The sequence below is a fragment of the Manis pentadactyla genome, chromosome 9 (genome assembly GCF_030020395.1).
Source record: "Manis pentadactyla isolate mManPen7 chromosome 9, mManPen7.hap1, whole genome shotgun sequence".
NCBI classification, from domain to species: domain Eukaryota; kingdom Metazoa; phylum Chordata; class Mammalia; order Pholidota; family Manidae; genus Manis; species Manis pentadactyla.
This window is the reverse complement of record NC_080027.1, coordinates 94243754-94268059: the sequence shown is the minus strand read 5'-3', so window position 1 is coordinate 94268059 and position 24306 is coordinate 94243754. Positions and strand designations below refer to the sequence as shown.

The 24306-nt window shown below is 40.1% G+C and overlaps 1 protein-coding gene and 1 long non-coding RNA gene across 7 annotated transcripts in view; one reads left to right on the top strand and one right to left on the bottom strand.

Annotated features, from left to right (window-relative positions):
* The window catches only part of PLD5 (phospholipase D family member 5), a 406964-nt gene that overhangs the window by 60871 nt on the left and 321787 nt on the right, over nucleotides 1–24306 (top strand). The gene's annotated exons all lie outside the window — the stretch shown is intronic.
* Nucleotides 19292–23706, bottom strand: LOC130684936 (uncharacterized). Its single transcript, XR_008999316.1, has 2 exons — nucleotides 23407–23706; nucleotides 19292–22763 (listed from the first exon to the last, which is right to left on the bottom strand). It is a non-coding gene; the product is annotated as an uncharacterized LOC130684936 (long non-coding RNA).

Below are 24306 nucleotides of genomic sequence, written 5' to 3'. Positions count from 1 at the left end.
AATTGTAAAATCAGTGTGATAGATGAAAGACCCAACATGCAGGTGTGGGAGGGCATCCTGCAGTTTTCTTAAAGATCTCAAAAGCAGAGAGGATCTGTACTTACTGCCCCAAATGACTTTACATTGATTTTGTGCCTTTTGATGCCCTTAAAGATCAAAGGAAAAATATCATTGACTTGTCCAAGGGACTTCAATAAAGGTGGCAGCTATTATTTTTCAGTCTGAATTAACCCTTGTGAAGTGGAAATTTGGAATAGAGAGAGGTAATTCTGTCTCATCTTAATCCCTCATGACCTGATGACATCAGGACTTAAGCTTTTTGTTGGAATTACAAACTTAGTTATGTTAGAGTTTAGAATCTCAATCACAGAGTTAACTTTTTGTATCCAAGACACAAAAACATACTCAAGCTGACTCCAGTTAAGGGTAGATTTCTTACTGACACTGAAGGTATCCTAAAGCCCCATCAGGAAGTACATCCAGGTTTCTTGTGATCCTCCCCGTGATTGCAGAGAGAAATCAGGGGGCTTCTTCCCTTTCTCCCTCACTTTCTGGCCATATCTCTGCTTTTACAATGCCTACTCCATTCTCCAAAAACTCCTGCCTTTAGGTCATTCATTAACCTATCAATACACAGGACTGTCCCTCACTGGATATGCTCCCAATGGCAGCCTCAGCCCAGAGACTGAGATGCCTGGGCCCTAATTCAAATTTCCAACCATGACCCCAGAAGGCACACCCCTACACCATCTCTCAGTTGTGCACCCTGGTCCAAGCAGCAAGTCCAGAGAGCATGTTAAATGGTCCAGCTCACTTAACATAGGCCAGGTGGAGAGTGTCTGAGAAAGAACAGCATCAGTATGGACATGAAGAATGACATACCTGCTGCCTTCCATGCTGAGACTAGCACTTAAAACACCCTTCTTCCTATGCACTCTATCCTCAAGACACTCTTGTAGCCTACTCCTAGTGATGTCCAAACAATCATAAATACTACCACACTGGAGATATCCGACGAGATTATGATAGTGGACCACGCATACCTAGTGCATCCAGAGGGGAAGTTGGGGCCTTTAAAAAGGTGTGTCAGACTCCACTGATAGTATCCACAGACACCTTAGTGCTCCAAAACCCTGGTCCCCCTCCTATCTTGCAATCAGGATTAAATGATAACTTAAATACCACTAAAATGCGAAGAAAGTTTTAAAAAAAAACACAGAAAGGGGAAAAACAAGTGCAGTTTTGAAGAGTCTTTCCTTTTTAACATGAAGAAAGAGGAATACTGCTTCAGGATAGCACTATTTATCAGTCAGCAAGTCCAGAGCTTACAGTCACCTGATGGTTAGAGCATGGCCCCCAGGTCTGAATCCCAGCTCTGCTCATCACCTGATGTGTGACCTTGAGCAAGTGGCCTAACTCCTCTGTGCCTCAGTTTAGCATCCTGATGTCCCAGGCTCTCTTGTTTCAGCCATATGTTTTCTAGTAGTTCCACTTTGTAACCCAGTGAGGCTTCTCTTCTTTGTTCTTTCAAATAAATCCCTGGACTAATTTTTTTGAAAATCTCTTAGAATACATATTAAATGTAATAGAAATATATACCCATGTGGTGGTGGGTAGAACATGGTATAACCTCCTGGTGGCCCAAATTATCAGAAATAACTTTTTCCAAGAGCTGAAAATTACAGCAATGACAAGATGCATTATTGGTACCTAAGCTTATACCCAAATCCCCGTGCCCCAAGGTAGACATGTTCTATGGGTCAATAAAACATTAAATCTCTTTATAATTAACTTGATTTATAGGCTGACTGTCTTCTGTGTTACTTTGACTTTGTTTTCTTTTGGATAAAAAGCTTTCTGCACTTGAGCTTTTGTCTTTAATAATTAACACGGTTTCATTGTAAAGAAATTTTATAATACAAAAATGGTGACTCCTTAAGTAGAAGGATCAGAAAAAGTTACATATTAAAACAGTTGCTAATGGTGATCTTAATAGGAAATTACCTTACCAGTTAAACACTTAGGATGGATACATGGAAGCTGCTGGCAATGAGATGAAAATTGCAGTTCATTATTTAACAGGGCAAAAAGCTAGACATGATTGTCCATGTTTTGGAGCAGAATGAGTGCCATTCAGATGATTACAGGACAAAATAAAATCTAAGAAAAACATTTTGAAGTCAATAGGATTATTCTGCTTAGAGAATGGAAAAGCATGGGGCAACTTAATATATATATTTGAGTGTGCAAAGGACAGTGGTAGTGGAAGCTCAGGGTCAACAAGTTTCCATTTCTACCACAAACAGTGGATGGTTTTAAACAGCAGAGGGAACTTGGGTAGACATGAGGGTACTTACCTGACAAGGAGGCTATTAGACACTCTAAGGGGTTTTAAAAATTGTCACTAACATTTCTTGAGAGAACCCCGAGCACAGATCATTGTACTTACTGAATTTTTTATTGTTTTGTATTTCTTTTCTATGAATTTTTTTTAAATTAAGTCATTATTGATATACAATCCTTCGATGGTTTCACATGAGCAACATTGTGGTTACTGCATTCACCATATTATCAAGTGCCCCCCACATACCCCATCACAGTCACTGTCCAGCGTAGTAAGATGCTATAGAGTCACTACTTTTCTTTTCTGTGCTATACTGCCTTCCCTGTTCCTCCCCCTACATTATGTGTACTAATCATAATACCCTCAATCCCCTTCTCCCTCCCTTCCCATACGCCCTCCCCAACCCCTTTCCCTTTGGTAACCACTAGTCCATTCCTGGAGTTTGTGAGTCTGCTGCTGTTTTGTTCCTTCATTTTTTTCTTTGTTCTTATACTCCACAGATGACTGAAATCATTTGGTACTTGTCTTTCTCTGCCTGGCTTATTTCACTGAGCATAATACCATCCAGCTCCATCCATATTGTTGCAAATGGTACGATATGTTTTCTTATAGCCAAATAGTACTCCATTGTGTACATATACCATATCTTCTTTATCCATTCATCTACTGAGGGACATGTAGGTTGCTTCCATGTCTTGGCTTTTGTAAATAGTGCTGCGATAAACATAGGGGTGTATGTCTTTTTGAAACTGGGCTCCTGCATTCTTAGGATAACTGCCTAGTAGTGGAATTCCTAGGTCAAATGATATTTCTATTTTTAGTTTTTTGAGGAACCTCCATAATGCTTTCCATAACAGTTCAACTAATTTACATTCCCACCAACAGTGTGTGAGGATTCCCCTTTCTCTACATCCTCACCAGCATTTATTGTTTCTTGTCTTATGGATGTTGGCCATCCTAACTGATAGGAGGTGATATCTCATTGTGGTTTTAATTTGCATTTCCCTGATGAATAGTGATGTGTTGCATCTTTTCATGTGCCTATTGGCCATCTGAATTTCTTCTTTGGAGAAGTGTCTGTTCATATCCTCTGCCCATTTCTTAATAGGGTTATTTGTTTTTTGGGTGTTGAGGCATGTGAGTTCTTTATATATTTTGGATGTTAACCCCTTGTCAGATATGTCGTTTATGAATATATTCTCCCATACTAAAGGATGCCTTTTTGTTCTGCTGATGGTGTCCTTTGCTGTACAGAAGGTTTTTAGTTTGATGTAGTCCCATTTGTTCATTTTTGCTTTTGTTTTCCTTGCCCAAGGAGATGCGTTCAGGAAAAAGTTGCTCATGTTTATATTCAAGAGAGTTTGGGCTATGTTTTTTTCTAGGAGTTTTATGGTTTCATGACTTACATTCAGGCCTTTGATCCATTTCGAGTTCACTTTTGTGTATGGAGTTAGACAATAATCCAATTTCATTCTCTTACATGTGTTGCTGTCCAGTTTTGCCAACACCAGTTGTTGAAGAGGTTGTCATTTCCCCATTGTCTATCCATGGCTCCTTTATCATATATTAATTGACATATGTGTGTGGGTTTCTATCTGGACTCTTATCCTATTCCATTGATCTATGGGTCTGTTCTTGTGCCAGTACCAAATTGTCATGATTACTGTGGCTTTCTAGTAGAGCTTGAAGTCAGGGAACATAATCCCCCCGTTTTATTCTTCCTTCTCAGGATTGCTTTGGCTTTTCGGGGTTCTTTTGTGGTTCCATATGAGTTTTAGAACTATTTACTCTAGTTCGTTGAAGACTGCTGTTGGAATTTTGATAGGGATTGCACTGAATCTGTAGATTGCTTTAAGGAGGATGGCCATTTTGACAATATTAATTTTTCCTATCTATGAGCATGTTACGTTTTTCCATTTATTGGTGTCTTCTTTAATTTCTCTCATAAGTGTCTCATAGTTTTCAGAGTGCAGGTCTTTCACTTCCTTGGTTAGGCTTATTCCTAGGTATTTTATTCTTTTTGATGCAATTGTGAATGGAATTGTTTTCCTTATTTCTCTTTCTGCTACTTCATCATTAGAGTATAGGAAAGCAACAGATTCCTGTGTATCAATTTTGTATCATGCAAGTTTGATGAATTCAATTATTAGTTCTAGTAGTTTTGGGGTGGATTCTTTAGGGTTTTTTATGTACAATATCATGTCATCTGCAAACAGTGACAGTTTAACTTCTTCCTTACCAATTTGGATGCCTTTTATTTCTTTGTGTTGTCTGATTGCTGTGGCTAGGACCTCCAGAACTATGTTGAATAAAAGTGGGGAGAGTGAGCATCTTTGTCTTCTTTCTGATTGTAGAGAAAAGCTTTCAGCTTTTCACTGTTAAGTATAATGTTGGCTGTGGGTTTGTCATATATCACCTTTATTAGGTTGAGGTACTTGCCCTCTATACCCATTTTGTTAAGAGTTTTTGTCACAAATGGATGTTGAATTTTGTCAAATGCTTTTTCAGCATCTATGAAGATGATCATGTGATTTTTGTTCTTTTTCTTGATGTGGTTTATGATGTTGATGGATTTTGGAATATTGTACCATCCTTGCATCCCTGGAATAAATCCCACTTGGTCATGATGGATGATCTTTTTGATGTATTTTTTTATTTGGTTTGCTAACATTTTGTTGAGTATTTTTGCATTTATGTTCATCAGGGATATTGGTATGTAATTTTGTTTTTTTGTGATGTCTTTGTCTGGTTTTGGTAGTAGAGTAATGCTGGCCTCATAGAATGAGTTTGGAAGTGTTCCCTTCTCTTCTACTTTTTGGAAAACTTTGAGGAGTATGAGTTTTAGGTCTTCTCTAAGTGTTTGATAAAATTCAGTGGTGAAGCCGTCTGGTGTGAGGGTTTTGTTCTTAGGTAGTTTTTTCATTACCAATTCAATTTCATTGCTGGTAATTGGTCTGTTCAGATTTTCTGTTTCTGCATGGGTCAGTCTCAGAAGGTTGTATTTTTCTAGAAAGTTGTCCATTTCTTATAGGTTATCCAATTTGTTGGAATATAATTTTTCATAGTATTCTCTAGTAATTCTTTGTATTTCTTTGGTGTCTGTAGTGATTTTTCCTTTCTCATTTCTGATTGTTTATGTGTGTAAACTTTCTTTTTTTCTTGATAAGTCTGGCTAGGGGTTGATCTATTTTGTTTATTTTCTCAATGTACCAGCTCTTGATTTCATTAATTTTTTCTATTGTTTTATTCTTCTCAATTTTATTTATTTATTCTCTGATCTTTATTATGTCCCTCCTTCTACTGACTTTGGGCCTCATTCTTTATTCTTTTTCTAGTTTCAGTAAGTGTGAGTTTAGACTGTTCATTTGGGATTGTTCTTCTTTTTTGAGATACAACTGTATTGCTATATACTTTCCTCTTAGAACTGCCATCAGTGGGTCCCAAAGAAGCTATGGTGTTGAGCTGTTGTTTTCATTTGTCTCCATGTACTGCTTGATCTCTGTTTTAATTTGGTCATTGATCCATTGCTTATTTAGGAGCATGTTGTTAAGCTTCCATGTGTTTGTGTGCTTTTTTGTTTTCTTTGCACAATTTATTTCTAGTTTAATACCTTTGTGGCCTTAGAAGTTGTTTGGTACAATTTCAATCTTTTTAAGTTTACTGAGGCTTTTCTTATGGCCTAGTATGGGATCTGTTCTGGAAAATGTTCCTTGTGAACTTGAGAAGAATGTGTATCCTACTGCTTTTGAGTGGAGTGTTCTGTAAATATCTGTTAGGTCCCTTTGTTCTAATGTGTTCAGTGCCTCTGTCTCCTTACCCTTCTCTACTACTTCTTAAAAATAGGTCACAGCCCCATCTTTCTGCATTGGTGCCATGAAGTTCTACCTTAATGGGTAGAGTAGTTGTAGATGATGATGTGGTAACTTCAGTCCTATGATACCCATGTCAAGGACAGAAAAGACATAAATCAAATAATTTGATTCTTGTTTTTTGCAGCAATCATGTCCTATGAAGTCAGCAGGAATACTGAGTCATGAATCCTGACCTGTTGCTCCTAGAGGAAATGTAGGGTTAGGTTCCTGCAGACCACTGGCCACAGCATCTTCTTCCATCAATACATAACTTTGGTCTATGTGTGTTTCTGTTTAAACACACCTGCAAGTTCAGTGGCACTGGATTCATCATGCCAGCAGCACTGTAACACATGCCTGAGAAAAGCTTGTCTAACACACATTTTCCTCCATAAGGCATGTGACAACCTTCTTGTGTTTAGGAACATAAAACATCACTGCAGCACTATGCAGGGGCAATTTTCAATAGCAAAATCACCAACAAAAAGCACAAAATGCCAAAAAAAGTAAGGCTCTAAATAGATCATGGGAAGATTCTTCTTTATAGTATGAAAACTGAAACAAGAGGACAGAGCGCCACCTTGTTCAGTCTCAGCTGGGAATGTGTGTGGGGAGACTCAGTTTTCACTGCTCTGTGAACAGCTTTGAAAGCCCTCCAAGTATTCTTAAATTTTAGGCAAATTTGCAAATATGGAATTGATAAATAATAAAGACCAACCGTACTGTGTATTCTGACTTTTTCTCTGAGCAGTGATTCATCTTAACTTCAGTTTAGTATAAAAAACTCCCTGTCATGCGGCTGTTTAGAAAGAGCAAAGTCTAAAGAGATTATATGTAACGTGTATAACAGATACATGCCGCAGAACCCTTTCCATATGCTGAGAGTGCCCACTTCTCCTTCTCCATCCCCTGCTGCTCCATCATCTCACATATCCTATGTCCTCCTTGACATTTTTGCCTGGAGACTTGGAGGTCTTGGTCATTTTGAGCCTGCTGTGTCTAAAATCAATGTCTCGATCACCTCTCCTTTCCAAGCCTTGCTCTTCCCACAGCCCTCCCATGCCAGAAAAGCCCCTCCATCTTTTCAGTTGCTGAGGCTCAAACTCAGCCACGCTTGGCACTTCTCTTTTTCCACTCCACATCCAATGTATCAGCAAAGGCATCCAGAGTCTGGCCACCACCCACTGTTTCCACTGCTCCACCCTGGTCCATGCCAGGTTCACCTTCTGCTTGGGCTATGGTCATAGTCTCGTAACTTGTTCTCCTGTTTCCAGCCTTTCTACCTGCAGCTTCTCAGCATGGCAGCAGATGACCATTCTGAATTATATGCCTAGCTGGTCACTCCTCTGCCACCTAATCTGGCTGTCCTCCTCATTCTGTAACCCCATTTCCTATCACTCTCACCCTTGCTTACTCTGCCTCAGCTGTGGTGACCTCTTTGCTGCTCTTCCATTGTGATAATCACACACCTGTCTCAGGACCTTTGCAGACTCTTCCATCTGAACAGATATCCTTCTGACATCCACGTGATCTTTTCTTAAGGTCACTACTGAAATGTCACCACATAAAGCAAGCCTTCCTCCTCCCTGACTGTTACTATATCCCATCACCCTGCTGTATTTTTAAATTATTATTACCATCTGACATAATATATATTTATTAGACATTGATTGGTGGTATGATTCCCTCTACTTGATATATAAGCTACCTCATTGCAAGGACATTATTAGTTTGTTTGCTTTTGAATCAAGCATTTAGATCAGTCTGCAGATAGTAAGTGTTCAATAAATATTTGTTGAACGAATAAGTGAAAAAACAGAGAAAAACATCCTCAATATCTTAACTGGAAAGTGTAAAGTGTAGAACAATATGTTTAGATCACTCTAACAGCATAAAAATGGGGGCAACACAAACACAGATCTGTATCTTTGGGTTAACTATGAATTCCTGGGGGCACATAAAAACCCAGTAAGAATGGCTGCTTCTAGAAATGGTACTCTCAGGGTGAGAGATAGAGATGCCTGTGCGTGTGTGTTTTTTATAAAGTGTATGTAACGTCTTCCCTCCTAAACAAACCAACCAAAAGCACTACAGTAAACATTTCACCCTAATGCCCTGTGTATTTTGTGGATGAATTAAGACTTGGGGACCAGTCTGTGTTGACCCGTCCTTATAGAATAGGAGAGCTCAGGTCGTTGCTCTGTGCCTTTTTTCTCAGCTGTTTGTGTATTTTTGATAGCTTCTCTTTTTCATAAGAAGAAAAAGGATTGACATTTTGGGGTCATTCTGCTCCTTGCCATCTGCTACAGAAACTTTGGCGTGGAGATGGGATAGGCACACTGTCAAGTTGGCAGCCCTCATAGTGTGGATCCTTTAATCTGAAAAATTCCAAGTCTGTATCTGTCTTATTTTAAATGGCCACATTTTCCTGTCAAAGTCTGCCTTTTGTCCCTGGTTCTTTTCCCCCTGTGTCTTTTCCATTTGAGTTTCTTGCACCACAGATCCAACTGGGAAAACTGGATGAAAATGCCCAGGAGATGGCCTCTGTCCACCTTGTCCCTCCTTTGCATGGCCCTCTTGTGGTGCCTGCCCCTGGGACCCAGCCTGAAACACCTGACAGCCCACTAAGCTTTACACCAGGGAGCTTTCCTGGGGATCATCTTGGAAAATGCATTTCATGTGCTCCTGTGTAGTTGAACTTGAACCTCCATGTCTTATGGATAAAGATCTCAGCCATCTATTGGGGGTCTTAACCTTCAGCTCTGGATGACAGATTTCTAAACACACACCCTCCACTTATGAGCACCAAACAGGGGCAGAGGCCACACAGAGGTGTGGGTGTAGGCCCCCTCCTGTAGTATTATATGGCCCCTTACCTTTTGGATTCTGGTCTCAACTCTGGAAAGGGGCAGAGGTACGATACACTTTGATAGAAAAACAGCTGGCTGCCGTGTATCACACCTTGCTGGCTGCAGAACCCATCACTGGAATAGCCCCAATAAAGGTAATAACCACATATCTCATCTTAGGGTAGGTACAGGACAGGACCTAAAAGCCAAGGAGTGGTGGGGCACAAATGCCCACACTGGCCAAGTGGGGTGCTTACCTACAGCAGTGTAGTGCCCTCTCTAGTAGCCCCTTGAGTGAAGAACTTCAACACTTACTGAGGCCAGTGATATATACTAGTGAAAAGCAGGAAGAACTTGCTTTTGAACCATTAGTAGCAGAGAGTCCTTATCAGGAGGGAAGAGCCCCTATACCCTAAGATGCCTGATACACAGATGGCTCCAGCCATGGGCAGCCCCCAGAGTGGAGGGCCATAGCTTTCCATCCTAAGACTGAGACAATGTGGATGGAAGATGTTGAGGGGAAGAGCAGCCAATGGGCAAAGTTGCAGGCTGTGTGGCTTATGTTCAGCCAGGAGACTTCCCCCATAGTTGTCTTCACTAATTGTTGGGCTGTTTATCAGGGCTTGACTCTGTGGCTACTGACATGGTACCATGCATGCCAACTGGATGGTTGGTCACTGACCCCCTGGGGACAAGAATTGTGGCAAGACTTATGGGCCTGTGGTCAGACTGAAAGAGTTACAGTATATCATGTGACAGGTCATTTGCCACTAGCATCCCCAGGAAATGATGAAACAGATAAATTGGCCCAGATACATTTGTTAGAAGGAAAGCCTGCCTCTGATGTAGCCCAATGGTTACATCAGCATTTGTTGCATGTGGGGCAAAAGACAATGTGGGCTGTAGCCCATCAGTGGGGTTTGCTTTTGACCTTTGAAGAAGTTAGTAAAGCCCAGCAGGAGTGTGTCATATGCTCTAAATGGGACTTACACCAAGCTCCACAGCAACACGGGACAATAGCTAAGGGGTCAATACCCCTCATCAGGTGACAGATAGACTATATTGGGCCTCTACCTGTGTCAGAAGGATATCAGTATGCCATGACTTGTGTGGGCACAGCTACTAGACTTCTGGTTGCTTTTCCTACCCATTGTGCAGACCAGCAGATGACCAAAAGAGGCCTGGAGCATCTCTTTGCTGCCTATGGCCAACCAGTGTTTGGCCACCAGGATAACATCTTGCTGCCAGCACCAACTGCACTGAACCCCGGAGACTCCATTGAGTGGACGTGGCCTTGGACCTTTCAACACATGACCAATGATGGCTGGCTCTCCTGGCACCTTGGGGAGAAGGCCTGGAAGCTGGCCTCCTGTATATTCCTGGAATAACAGTAGAGTGGCCTGCAAAGGTCACAGTAGTATATCCTGAATGGCCAGAAGGTAGGAGCATCTTACCAGCGAGTTTTGTTTTATCATTATGGCCAGTGTATGTACCTCCAGTAGCATTATATATAGACCCTTCAGTAACCCCCATGGGGAAAAGAGTAAAAATGTGGAATACTAGACCTGGAAGGGACCCCCTTCCTGCTACAGTTCTATTACACGACCACTCTCTTGCATGCATCCTACCTGATGGACAAGATTTGCCTATGTTGGTGTCATTAAAACTTGTGTCTTACCACCCCTAAGGTCTTTGTGGACTGGGAACCTCCGCTAGGTTGAGGATTTTATTATAATTTTTGTTACCTGTATCAAAATCTTGTATCTTAATTTTTGTGATTATCTCAAGTTGTTAGCCTTTGTTGCTGTTGTGGAATCTGGTTACAGTGCTCCAGCTTTCTTGCACAGGGACCATTGCGGAAGATTGAGAACATGTAGATTGTAAGGCGAGAATCCTGGAGGGGTGGAGTGTGAGGAAGTTGGGGTTCCTATGGCCATGATCCTCACTGAACTTAAACCACTTGATGATGTACCTGGCCTGTTGCTAGGCTATACCCGTAGGCAATAAACTATTATTGCACTATGTATAGAGCTTGGCCCAGTGCTCTGAGCAGAGGCAGAGACACTAGTGCTCAACCTACCACAAGTAGAACAAGCCCGGTAATAAACCCTTTAACCCCAAGAACATTTTACTTTCATTTTCTTTGGTCACACTGAATCCGCAGTGAACTTGCCCAGTGCTGAAACCCATTGACAAGACAATGGCCAAATCTTCATGATGATTTACCTGCAGAAGCAATGATGAATCATGAATATAGTAAGGATATGATGATTTAGATGCCACTGGGAATATCCTTATGATAATAAGAAAAAATGGTAGTCAGTCCAAAAGCCAGTGAAAATATTTTATATAATTATCTTGGGTTGTTACTGATACCTGGAGCCATGTTGATAAATGATGAAGAATATTTCCATTCCTGTTCATAGTCCCTGCAGTTAAACGAAGGCTGCTGATTTGCTTTTCAGTGAGTTAAACTATTTCCAGAAAGCTAGTGTTCTCAAGTCAAGTGCAAGTTTTCTGCCAAACTGAAGTTAAACTGCTTTTGGCCAACATTAAAGTTGCATCCACATTAAAGGAAATTTTGTTTGGTTTTGAGGATTATTTGAACTTTTCCAAGATCAAGTTCTCCTTTTCATTTTAATATTTGTGACATCTTGTTTCCATTGGATGACTTTTTCATGGATTCACCTTTGAACTGTAGCTTGATGTTCACAGAACCAAGGCATCATAAGGCTGGAAGGGGTCGTGATGTGTCATCTTGCCAGGAGAACCACATCCATCTTCTCCGGAGAGTGGCCGCCTCTGCCTGGAACAGAGTGAGAACCTTTGCCTGGAAGCCTGGATGTCCATCACAGCCTGAGTCCGGCTGACTGAACGAACAGTCTTGTCATTTCTTCTGTTGTACTCACGAGCGCTCCGCCTGCTTTACCAGCATAAATTTTTATTATCATGGCTTTCCCCCCTCTGTTCCTCTTGGACAACTTTTTTTCCCATCGTGGAACTACAATATGAGATTATAAAGCACCAGGAATGTACAGGATAGTAGTCATGGGTTCTGGGAGCAGCTGCTTAGGTTAAATAGGACATTAAACAGATACCTGCAGCTGAGAGCTGAGCTAATTAGGGCCATGTGTTATGCTTCCAGATTTTAAAGATAACGTGACATTTTGCACAGGTAGACATCCCTGATTAACAGCTGTAAGGAGTTTCTAAACTAGGGCAGGAACAGCCATTGCTTTTCCTAACCACTGTTCACTGGTGACTCTGTACCTAGTGAAATAATTTTTGTTTTATAATAAATATTGGAAGAGTAGTTGAGCTATTTTTCTAGCTAGGGAGTAAATATGTCCTCATTTAGAACAAAACCGTGAGTCTCTGCAATTGGTTTATAAGCCAAGGCAGTTTGAAAGCAAAATAGGAAGTGATCTTGGCTTTCATTTCTGTCATCCACCAGATTTCAACAAAGTGCATTTTCATTTACTTTCAACATTTGCTGTATCAAACTGTCTAAAATAGTTATTCCTTGGAGGAGTTTTTGCTGGAACTCTACTCTTTCCTAACAGTGTGTTAGAATTCAGTGTGTCTGCTTAAAATGGAGACAATAGAAGAAAAGTATTTGCAACTTGCAGCAATTTTTTTCTGGGATGAAACTGCCATTAGCTCTGGAGAAGTTCCTCCTGTAGAATGAAGAAGGATTCAGCCCCATTTTGGTCTGATTACAGTCATTTTCTTCCCTGGTACTCCTATCTTCACAGCTCCTGTTTTTCAGACTGAAGACAGACTATTTATCAAGAACATTGAAGAATGTCCGTTAATCAGGTTTGCTCATTAAAATGGGGGCCATGAATGGGGGAACCAACAGCTGTTTTTAAAGCACACATCTGTTTCTGGTGTGGAAAAGCAGTTAAATTCATCTTTCAAGGCTCTCTGCTTTCCACTGGTTCTAGGAGGCAAGATAGAGCTGTTTTGTCAGCTGACCATCAAGCTGCTCAAAAGGATGCCTAGACTAGTCTAAGAATATATTAAAAAGCAAAGCAGTTCACTTTCCATATGGGATGATCGAGTGTCTGCTTTGTAAATGTCCAGGAGTTCAAGACCTGTGGGATCCCAAAGTACTAGGATGACTTGGAAAATCTTTCATGTCCCCATCTGCCATCGTTGTGATTTTCACTCTTCTTACAGTCAGCGTGGTATGAAAGTACTTTAATCACTGTGGAATGAACCTTTACAAGATTTCTCTGCTTGTGAATGATACATAATAGCTGGGTTAGTTTGGAAGACAGGATGCTTCCTCCTGGTGCAAGTGTAAAGAAAGTACTCAGGTGACAGTATTTCTTGGTAACGTTAATAACTGGACTATTAGTAATTTTGACAATATCCTCTGGAGTTAAACTCTGGAAACTTTCTATAGTATCCTTGTGACTTTTGATCCCCCAAATGAATGACTTAATGTACTGGGTCATACTGCTGCAGTTGATAAGTTTGTGTTACTTAGGGTAATTCTACGCTGTTGTAACAGATAAAACTCAAAATCTCAGTGAGTTTATGGAGTCAAAGTTTATTTCTTTAATTCCCCAAAGTTAATTAGTTTATTATCATGCTGAAAGACAATGCAAGGGTTTTGTTTAAACTTTGTCATATTGAAGCAGTTATAGATGCACAGGAAAGAAGTTTATTTCTTGCCAGTCAGAATCAGTTTCCTGATTGGCAAGCGGCTTTCCTCTGAGCAGAGATTCAAGGATTCGGGCTTCCTCCTTGTTGCTCTGTGTCCTTCACCAGGTGCTTTAAGGTGTTGAACTGCATCAACCCCTCAAAGGGTAACAAGCAGGGAGGGTCATGCATGAAGAGTTTTTATCTGCCAGGCCTGGCCATAGTGCCCATCACATCTCACATTCCACTGCCTGGAACCCAGACATGGGGGCACACTTACCTACCAGAAGGGCTGGGAAATGCAGCCCAACTGTGTTCCCAGGAAGAGGAGGAAACAACAATTTGTTGCTGTTCAACAATTAGTCTCTGACCTCATAGTCAAAGAATAGAGTTATGCTACTTGTTTTATTGCATTTCCTGAGTTTTAAATGGTAGAGATTGGCCTCATATTTATAGTTATTTAAAAATACTAGGAAATGTTTGCTCTATGAGGCTTTTATTTCTATGCGCGAAAGAGATTGAAAATGATCTGTCTCTGAACTGATATACAGCATCCTGAAGCAACGATCTTACTCTGCAGCCTTTGAAGAGCAATTAGCAACTTGAGTCTCCACACTAAGGCCATAGCAGTGGGTCTGCAAGAGGGGACCTGATTTAAGAGAAATTTCTCAGGTAAAATGGACAGGACTTGATGTCCCAGTGGATTTGATTTGTCACAGAGAGAGAAGAGTCCAAGATCCTTGTGAATTGTTCCCCTGAATGAGCAAAGAAATCTGGATTAAGTTTGGAAAAGAGAAGGCAGGTTAGTGACCTCTGGTTCACATATATGAAATCTAAGGTTGCTGGAGGAGATACTCTGGGAACATTTGGAAGTCACACCTGTAATCATGGTGGAGAAAGGGCTTGGGTCATCCAAATGCCAGGTGTCAAGGTCATAGGATAAACTCAGTTCACCCAGGGGACTGTGAGAAGGGGACCATGCTCTGGAGACCTCAGGCAGACTGTGACTAATAAAAGCCATTGGATTTAGCATTTAGAGGAAACCCAGCGATATCAATACAGCTGCAGGGGCAGCAGCCAGATCAAGGGGGATTGTAAAATAAATGGAAAATAAAGAGGTTGCAAAAGGAGACAGTAGTTGTGGGCAAGGGAATATAAACACGTATTTTCATTCTTAGGATCAGCACCAAGGCATAGCTAAGCAGAATACAGCCACTGGTGTTTGACAGTGCTATTATTGTATTACTGTTTTTATTGATAATTTCTTCTCTACCTTTTACATATAAAGTCCCATGATGTAAGGAATGTGTTGGCATTGATTCCACCCTGGGGAGGAATGTTTAAATTGTATCTGCCTAGGTCCAATTTTAGTAGACGATGATGGGCATGGAAGAACCAATCTCACTTGTGTGATAGAAAGCCTTTTCTGGCCCCATTTCATCTGTATGAATTCACATGCACTGTGCGCTGACTCTGCTGGGCAGTGGGAGTGCAGCAATGAACACAACAATGGCTAGCATCCCAGGCAACAGTGGGTCAGCCTGTGCCGGAGGTGACTTTCTGATCAGGCATTTACAGGGTGCCTGTGACATAATCACCTGATGGGTGAATCTCATTTTATAGATAAAGAAACTGAGGACCACATAACCTATGTGACTTGTCCAAGGTCACCAGTTAGACTCGAGTGTCTGACTATTATACCAGTACATTTAATCTCTCAGATACCTGACTATGTTATCCTGTCCTCTCAGATATGAAAAACATGCATCCCCTGCCTGCCTGGACTGTCACCTCATTGTGAGCAGGAACGTCAGCCCTTGATTCTTTTGTTCATAGTGCTTAGTACCAGAATGCAGAAACTGGGATCATGCTTTATATTTAGATTTTCTGTAGTCAAAAACTGTGTTCTCTGTCCTGTTCTGTGGGTGCCAGGTGTCCAGACTGTACTGTAACCTGTCATCGCAAAAATATTTCCAAGAGTATAAGGTAATTTGGAGGAAAATTCAACTCCATTTTTCCTAAATAAATTCCATTATTTCTTAATGAAGTATTGTGGTTACAGTTTAGAGGTCATTACATATAATAAGTAAATTTTATATATATTTGAAGTACACTTTGAAGATCCTGTCATTACTATGAAATTTTCCTTATCATAATTTGCTATGCTTATGCATTTTTTATAAAAACATATTTCAAATTATCTTGAATCGAGCCATGCGCTACATTTTCTTTTCCCTTGCCCTGGGAAGATGAACCTGATGGTGAGGTGCAAGAGACAGCTTTTTGACAAACGGGACACACCGGCCAAATGCTCCTTGTCATCATTTGGTAGCTTGCTTTGCAACAGATGTTCTCTTGCTATGCATGCTTTGCTTTGTTCCTCTGCCCTCCTTCCACCAGGCAAATATGTAGGGAGCAGAATGTACATATTTAGTGCTTACCACTTACCTGGGACAAGACTAGTTATAGTTAGTGCCTTGCTTGAGAACTAAGTGTCTCTAGCAAGAAGGGATAGAATTTTCCAGAAGAATACTTATGAAGAGGACTGAAAAGTGAGGACCATCTAGAAAATGGTGTGACAATTGGTGGATGGCGAATCTTTTGAATCAGTACAATTGCTTCCCCTCTTCAGCAGAATTTCACTGTGCTTTTGGAGACAGAATGGGGTGTGCCTTGCTTTGGGAACATGTGCTATCTCCTAAGTAAAAACTGCTGTAACACACTCACTGAAAAAAAAATTTTCATTTCTTAAGGATTCTTCATTTCCTCAGAAGGTATAGCTTGTTTTCTTCAAAGCTCAGTTCCTTTAATACACTCAAAATATATCTAAATTTACTGAAAACAACATCCTCAACAAAATTACTTACCAATGACCTTTGAAGAAACTTGCATTTGAGCAGCACTAAATCCTCCAGACATTGCTATATAAAAGCTTCCCCTGGGAACTTCCTGAAGTCCTCCCTTATTTAGTACATCAGGGACTACATGATTGTTCTCATTCCTGCTGTCCCTGCCCTATGAATGCCTGCACCCCATGGCCAGGGGTGACCCTGTGATTTGCTGTGGCAAGTAGAGCCTAATGGTGTGTGTCACAGCCCCCTTTTGAGCAGGACCATCCAAAATGATTACCAAGTTTAAATCAAAATCCCCAGTGCTCCTGTGCTTTTCTGTCATGAGAGGCCATATCTGGACAGAAGCATTCTTTCAACCTTGACACCAGAATAAGAAGATGCTTGTAACAGACCCAAACCTAACCTGCAGCCTGGACCATCAATTATTTATTTGTTTATTTATTCAGTGAGTCTTTAGGAAATGCCTAGGCCCTCATAATGCAGTGAGGGACAAAGAGATATGGTCTTCATTTTTGTTCAGCTTAAAATTAATTTAAAACCTCTTTTTTAATACTAAAAATAACTATGAATAAATTACAGGATGCAAGTTTGACATGCATTTTTTAAAAGGTAAAGTATTGTAATGCTAAGAATGTTTACAGTTCAGATGGCCCATGTCAGACAAACCACTGAGATACACACCACTGTGACCATTTCAGCACGAGAGTTTGGGAAGCATTAACTGGGAGTTGTAGGTGTGAAAGGAACTGGATAGATAGTGGGCCCAGAACCAGAAGTAGAAAGAGGGAAATTGGAGGCATTCAAGTATATATATTCAGTCCTTCCAAATAATAGATGTTTTATTGACTTTTTTTTGTTTGTTTTTGTTTGTTTGTTTTTGTTTTATTGACTTTTAAAACTTACCTTCCCATCTCCAGGAGGAGAGAGTAGAAATTTGTTTGTTTTGCTCACTGCTATATATTCATTGTCTGACTTATAACTGGGGCTCCCATAGGTGTTTGTTGAATGAATGAATGAATGAATGAATGAATGGATATACATAACATTGATGGCAAGTTGCCCTGTACTAATGGGGCTGCCATTTTGGTTTCAAGAGTGAAGTGTTCTTCACCAAAGAAGTTATCAGGAGAATCTATTGAATCAATACCTTTGTTCACAAATGGGAATTTTTGTTTTCAACCAGTGTAACAGATTGTTGCTTGTTAAAAATTGAACTGAAGGTTTTTTGTTTTTTGTTTTCAGCTGAAGGTGTTTGTTTTCATGGCTGCCAAAACTGTAGCTAATTAAGAAGACATTTAGGAATTTACTCAGAGAAGAAAGGATACATTATTGACTTGTTTCAAATTGTTAGATACAAATGAGCTCATATAGATATATCCAGAATTGTCTCCAACTCAAGAATCACTTCATGGTATGGATTTTTGTGTTGTAATAACAAAGATCATTAGTACAAGTAAAATAGCATTTTTCAACCTGCCAGTGACCAGGAACCAAAAAGTTGCTCTTTGTAGCAGAAGGTGGGGAAATTATTTCCAATAGTAATTACATTTGTCTTGTATCCTTTCTGGTTCATGTTATTAAATGAATGTGTTGACTGCTTGCAGTCTCAATGATCGATACTGATCATAGACTCATAAAACTGAGAAATCCTAGCCTTCCTGCAGCCTTCTTTGAAAGGGTCCTATTTACATATTATTTGTCAAGTAATTATACCTGAATCCTTTTCTTAAGTTACCTGTAGGAAATTATACTTCCTCCACTGAGGCTAGTCTCTTTTCTATTCTTTTCTTTTTCTTTAACATTTTATAGAGAAAATTTCAAACACATACCAAAGTAGGTAGGAGAGCATAATAAAGCTTCCACATATCCATAATGTGGCTTTAAGTTTATGGATACATGGTCATCTAATTTCCCCTGTACCTTTGCTTAAAATCTCCTATCTACTTTCTTCCACACTGAGAATCTTAGTTCTCCACAACACTGGAAATGATATGATTGGAATATTATAAACTAACTGATTTTCTCTATCACACATATATACCCAAAACAGTATCAGAAAACAGCATTTGACAGTACAGCAATACAATTACTGAAAGTATGAGTTGCAATTCTGTTCCTCCTTAGGATATATCCCACTAGGGATGCTAAGACTATTTACAGTTCAGATGGCCCATGTCAGACAAATCACTGATATACACACCACTGTGACCATTTCAGCAGGAGAGACAAAATTAGTGTTTCAGCATCATTTGTAATAGTTGTTCTTAGTGTGGTTGTACAGTGTATACACATTTATGTTAACTTCTTTTGACTCCTTTGAATTGTTTAGGTGCTGATTTTTAAAATTTAATTTTGCCTTTAATTATATCAAATATTTACACAGATCCAAAGTCAAGTCTACTAAATAAGATACTTTCAAAGAAATGTAGCTTCTAATCTTGACGCCTGTATCTGTAACTTTCTTCCTCCTTAATAAAATTTTTTTTGTTTTACCTTATGGTTTACTCCCCCATTGTTTACTTTTTTTTCATTCCTTTTTCTTTTTTAATAACTGTGTAATGTTTGATGGGATGGGAAGTCAGTGATATAGTTGATTATTTTGATTAAGGGTAAATGTTCCATAATTAACTGGCCCTCTGCCATTGGACTTCCTGGTCTTTTGATTCAGATTCCCATAATACATTCATCTTTTTATATTTGCTTACGGTAAGATAAGTTCTAACCAAAATAAGCAGGTGACGAGAGGCAACAAAGGGCCAGGCAGTTTATTTGAGCACAATTCCCGGGTGATATTCTCCAATCCGGTTATCACAGGCTGGGGAAGTCACACTCAGCAGAGCAGGCAGTGAGTTTTTAAAGAAGGTAGGGGAGGCAGAGCTTAGATTTACAGTGGCGTGAGGACTGGCTAGCCTGAGGCACATTTTTCAGGTTGGGAGGGGGCAGCAGCCGGGGACTTTGGCATGTCATCAGTATCTGATGTGCTCACCCCTCCCCCCAGTGCCTCCAAACTTACATTCCAGACTTTTGGTCATAATGGGCAATGACTTGATCTGGCTACTTCTGGCTGACAAGGGGCGTCGTGGGGGGGAGGTTTCTTAGCATGTAGTTACATTGCTCTGACTGCAAATATCTTGCCTTGCTTCCTCCAGAGGCTCTTACTTTATTCTGTCCAAGCTTATGGTCTCTGTCTCATTTTCTCCTCTACAGATAGAGACTCTAGCTGCTGCTAGGGAAAAGGGGCAATGACCGCTCTGACTGCTTCATGCTGAGAGGGGGCACATAAAGGGTGCAGTTAGGTCTCCATCAGTGGTCAGTTGAGAGGGCCTCGGAAGGTTGGCGCTTCTATTCTGGAAGGACAAACTTGATGAGATTAAGAATGCATGGCTGAATATGAGAACTAGAAATATGAAGAGTCTAATTGAGAATCATAGCCAGGTATCATGGGGAAAACAGAATTCTGGATCGAGTTTACATCTCAATGACTAGTATTAGGATTTAGTATAGATAAGACTGCATTATTGAAACAATACTTTTCTCTAAAATCACCCTTATTTTTATTAGAAGTAGCCAGATTAAGAAAATGATTAACAGTTGGCTTGATTATTTGCATAAGTGCAGCAAGAAGAGCAATTGATTACATAGGCTCTTTTAAATATGCTTTGCTGGAACTTTTTGTAAGGAATTTCAGATTGAACTTTTAGAGGCCTCTTGAGGCCAGACAGCCAAGCCAGACTTGCCATCAGGTTTTGCCTGCAGTACCTATAGATTTGGGTGAATTCCTCTCTTCTCGAGGTCTCCAAGACATCCTGAGGTTCCTGCACCTGCCAGGAATTGACCTTCCTTACTCACCTGGTAAGGCTGCTGGGAACCCTGTAAGCAAGGTACCAGGCCAGTTCTTCTAAGGGGCTTTGTTGGCTTCATATAGTCAACCTTAGTTCTTTAAAGCTGTTCATATCTGAGTTTATGCACGTTTCTCTCAGGTATGACGTCCCATTCAAAGCCTTGGTAGTAGTATAACCTGTGTTTTTAATTGGTCTTCTTACAAGGAAAGCAGATTCTTATTGAACTTGTGCAAATAAACATACTGCCATGAAATATAAAAATAGTCACTGAGAGTTTTTAAATTTTGGAGGGATCAGGTAGAGAGAAAGATAAAGTTTCAATTCTGCTTATAAAGGCAGTCATTTACTAAACTGTTGTCAGCTTAAGAGAAAAAGCTTAAAACACTTTATCAATAACATTTGAAACAAAAAGCTACAAAATCATCTTCCTTAGTTTACTTATTAATCTTATGTAACTAATACCTGTTCTGCTGAAATCTAGTTCTTTACTATTTTAGGAGTAATAAAACAGTGACTATAAATGACAAAAGACTTACAAATGACAATGGTTAAAGATATGATGAGAGCTTACTGTAAGACAGTTGACATAAGGAAATTCTGATATTTCTGTAACACAAAACATTCCGTAACAAAGTTTAGCATCATTCTCTTTGACGGTGCTTTCCAGGTAATTAAGCAGGTAATTATATATCAGATAAATAAGCTAAATTAGCCAAATACTTTCTCTAATGAGAAAAAGGTTTTCTGACATGTTCTAGGGGCTTTCTGGAAAATATCAGAGTTAACTAGAGGTAAAAGTACTTTTTTGAATTTGATTTTCAGAAGCTGTTAAAAGTTTTAAGGCACTTGCTTAAATAGCCTAAAAGAATTATAAGTCACTGTGAAACAATACTTATCTATTTTAACTAGAATGACAACAAAATACTTCAAAGGCGAATAAAGAAGGTTACACAGTTGTTAGCAAACTTTAGCTTTTAGTCCTTTTAATATTAAGATCTCATTTTCTTAAATACAACAACTCACTGAGACTTTAAGCATGAGAAACTGCTTTGATAAAACAATTAGAGAACTCATTGCAGTCTTTTAATATTAAGAGCAGACTAACTGTTAAAAAAACTTTGTCCTTTTTAACTGAAAACAAAATTCTAATTTTGCAGTGTACTTGATACCAAGACTCATTTGCTTTAATTTTATATAGCATGACCATATTAAATTCTTCTACAACCTTTCTACAACTTTTTTACATTTAGAGTTCTCCCTCTAAATAAACAGCTATACTTTAGAACAAAGTTACTTTCTTTTATCAAAAGACACATTCTTTAGCATGCAGAAATGTTTTCCTTATTACTTTAAGTAGTTTTAAATTAGAAATTAAAACCATTTCTTTCACCTTCAGTGAACACTGAAAAATAGGCCACTGTAAACTGTTACACTAGCATTCTTCAGATTGATACATCTATGAACATATATTATCATTTTTGGAAATGTGTTTTACAGTACAATTTCTCATTAGGCACAAAATATGTCCATATAACTTAGCAAACTTTAAGAATTTTGGTTACCACAAAAATTCTCAGGCTGTTTGCATATATATACACTGTTATACATTAATACAGTATTATTATTACGATGTTTATTTGCTACACTTGTTTACTTATTTTTAGCAACCATGCTAGATTACTTATAAAACTTTTACTAAACATTAGACAAAGTCAAGCTTTTCTTTAAGCATTTTCTTGAAATGTTTAACAGATAACAACTTAAATGACTTTAAGTAAATTTTGGCAGCTGATAACTATAAGGACATGTCCGTTTCAGTTCAACTTAAGTTAGCATTAATGCTTAATATTTCCTATTAGAATTTTCTGGAAATTTTATAATGTCCAATTTTCACAAGCACTTGTTTTTAAATCAATTTTTATTAATACCATCTGGAGATAGGAAAATATTTTTAATTTACACACTTAGACACACAAACATACAAACTGAGATATAACGACTAAAGTTAGCAACACTTTTTATATAAAAACATATACACAGAAAGACAAACTGATAGAAAGATTTGAGTTACTGATATTTAATTGCTTCCTTTCTTTTTAGCTTCTTGTCCATGGCTTCTGTAACCAGAGGGCGGGAGGAGCGTGTTCTGGTGAGGGAAGAGGGCGGTGAAGGCAGAAGGAGAGGGGGAGGGGGTGGTGCAGCCACCAGAAGAGGAGAGGAGCAGGAAGGCGGCGTGGCTGGGAACAAAGGACCTGAAGATGGTAGTGACACGGGATGGTAGTGACACGGTAGTGACAAAGAACTTAAAGATGATGGCAGAGAGGGGTGGGGGTAGCGAGCTGAGAGAGGTGGGAGACTAACGTCCTCTGGTGGATCTGAAAAGGAAGAAGTACTGGGCAGAGTAAGAGGCTGACAATCTAACTGGAGATTGGGCCAGGAGAACTTGGGTTGTTGAACACTTAACGTAAAGGTTTGGGTGGGAGCACAATGTCCAAAAAGCCTGCACATATGGGATTTCACTCCACTCTCCGCTCTGGTGGCAATAATTAGTCAAGTTGGTGAGGAGGCCAAAATTGAAAGTTCCCTCAGGGGGCCAGTGAGATTGATTGTCCAAGGGATACTAAGGCCCAGCCTCAGAGCAAAGAAAGACTAGCTTCTATTTGTGAACTTCCCGGGACAAATATAAAGTAGCCAAATTAGAAATGAGACACCGCAGTGGGGTCTGAGCCTCTACTTTTGAGGGCTGGTTCCCCATGTCTGCGTCACTCCCCAACTAATCCTGCTGAGAGGAGCACCCAGCGTCCCAGGCACACCAAGTCAGGGGAGACATCCTGGGAGCCTGGGTGAGGGACCTCTCCCCCATCACAGGGCCAGGGGCGGGTATCCCAGGTACCCGCAGTGGATGGGCTGGATGCCCAGGGGCTGAATGCCCTAACCTGGACGTAGCTATAATTTTGTATGGACCAGGTGAAATGGAGTTAGGAAGGGAAACAGACCAGGGGAAACTGAGAGACTCACCAGAAAATAGTCCATGCATTGGAGAGCAGGCTGAGGTTCTGGGTCGGGGAAGGAGGGGGCAGGGCCTCCGATGGCCGGTCGGGGCCCTGTGCTCACGCTCCTTCCTGGGTTTCAGCACCAAATGTAAGATAAGTTCTAACCGAAATAAGCAGGAGACGAGAGGCAACAAAGGGCCATGCAGTTTATTTGAGCGCAATTCCCGGGTGATGTTCCCCAGTCTGGCTAGTCACAGGCTGGGGAAGTCACACTCAGCAGGGCAGGCAGTGAGTTTTTAAAGAAGGTGGGGGGAGGCAGAGCTTAGATTTAACAGCGGTGCGAGGATTGGCTAGCCTAAGGCACATTATTCAGGTTGGGAGGGTGCAGCAGCCGGGGACTTTGGCACGTCATCAGTGTCCCACGTGCTCCTCCCTCCCCCCAGTGCCTCCAACCTTTCGCTTACCAGTGAATCTTTGGCATTGAATTTCCTAGAAGAGGGATTACTGGGTGGAAGCCTAAATGCATGTGTGTAAGTTTTGTTTGCCAGCTCTCCTCCATAGTAATTGTGCCATTCTACATTCCCACCAACAGGATATAGGAAAGACTGCTCCCTTAGCCCCACTAACACATCATGTCACCAGACTGGAGTTTTTGTCTGTCTAAAAGGTGAAAAAAAACTTTACCTCACTGTAGTTCTCATTTGAATTTCTCTTAATTTGAGTGAAATTTTCCTAATGTGCTAAAGAGATGTTTGCATTTCTTTGCTTCTGGAACTGTTTCCTCCAGCCTGTTTTTCTATTGAGGGATTGGTCTTTTTTTCCTTTTCTGTTTTATTAATCCTTTAACTGTGATATAAAATAGCAAATATTCCCCCCAACTTCTGCCAACAGGATAATTTCTGCCAACAAGAGTTTGTTATTTTTG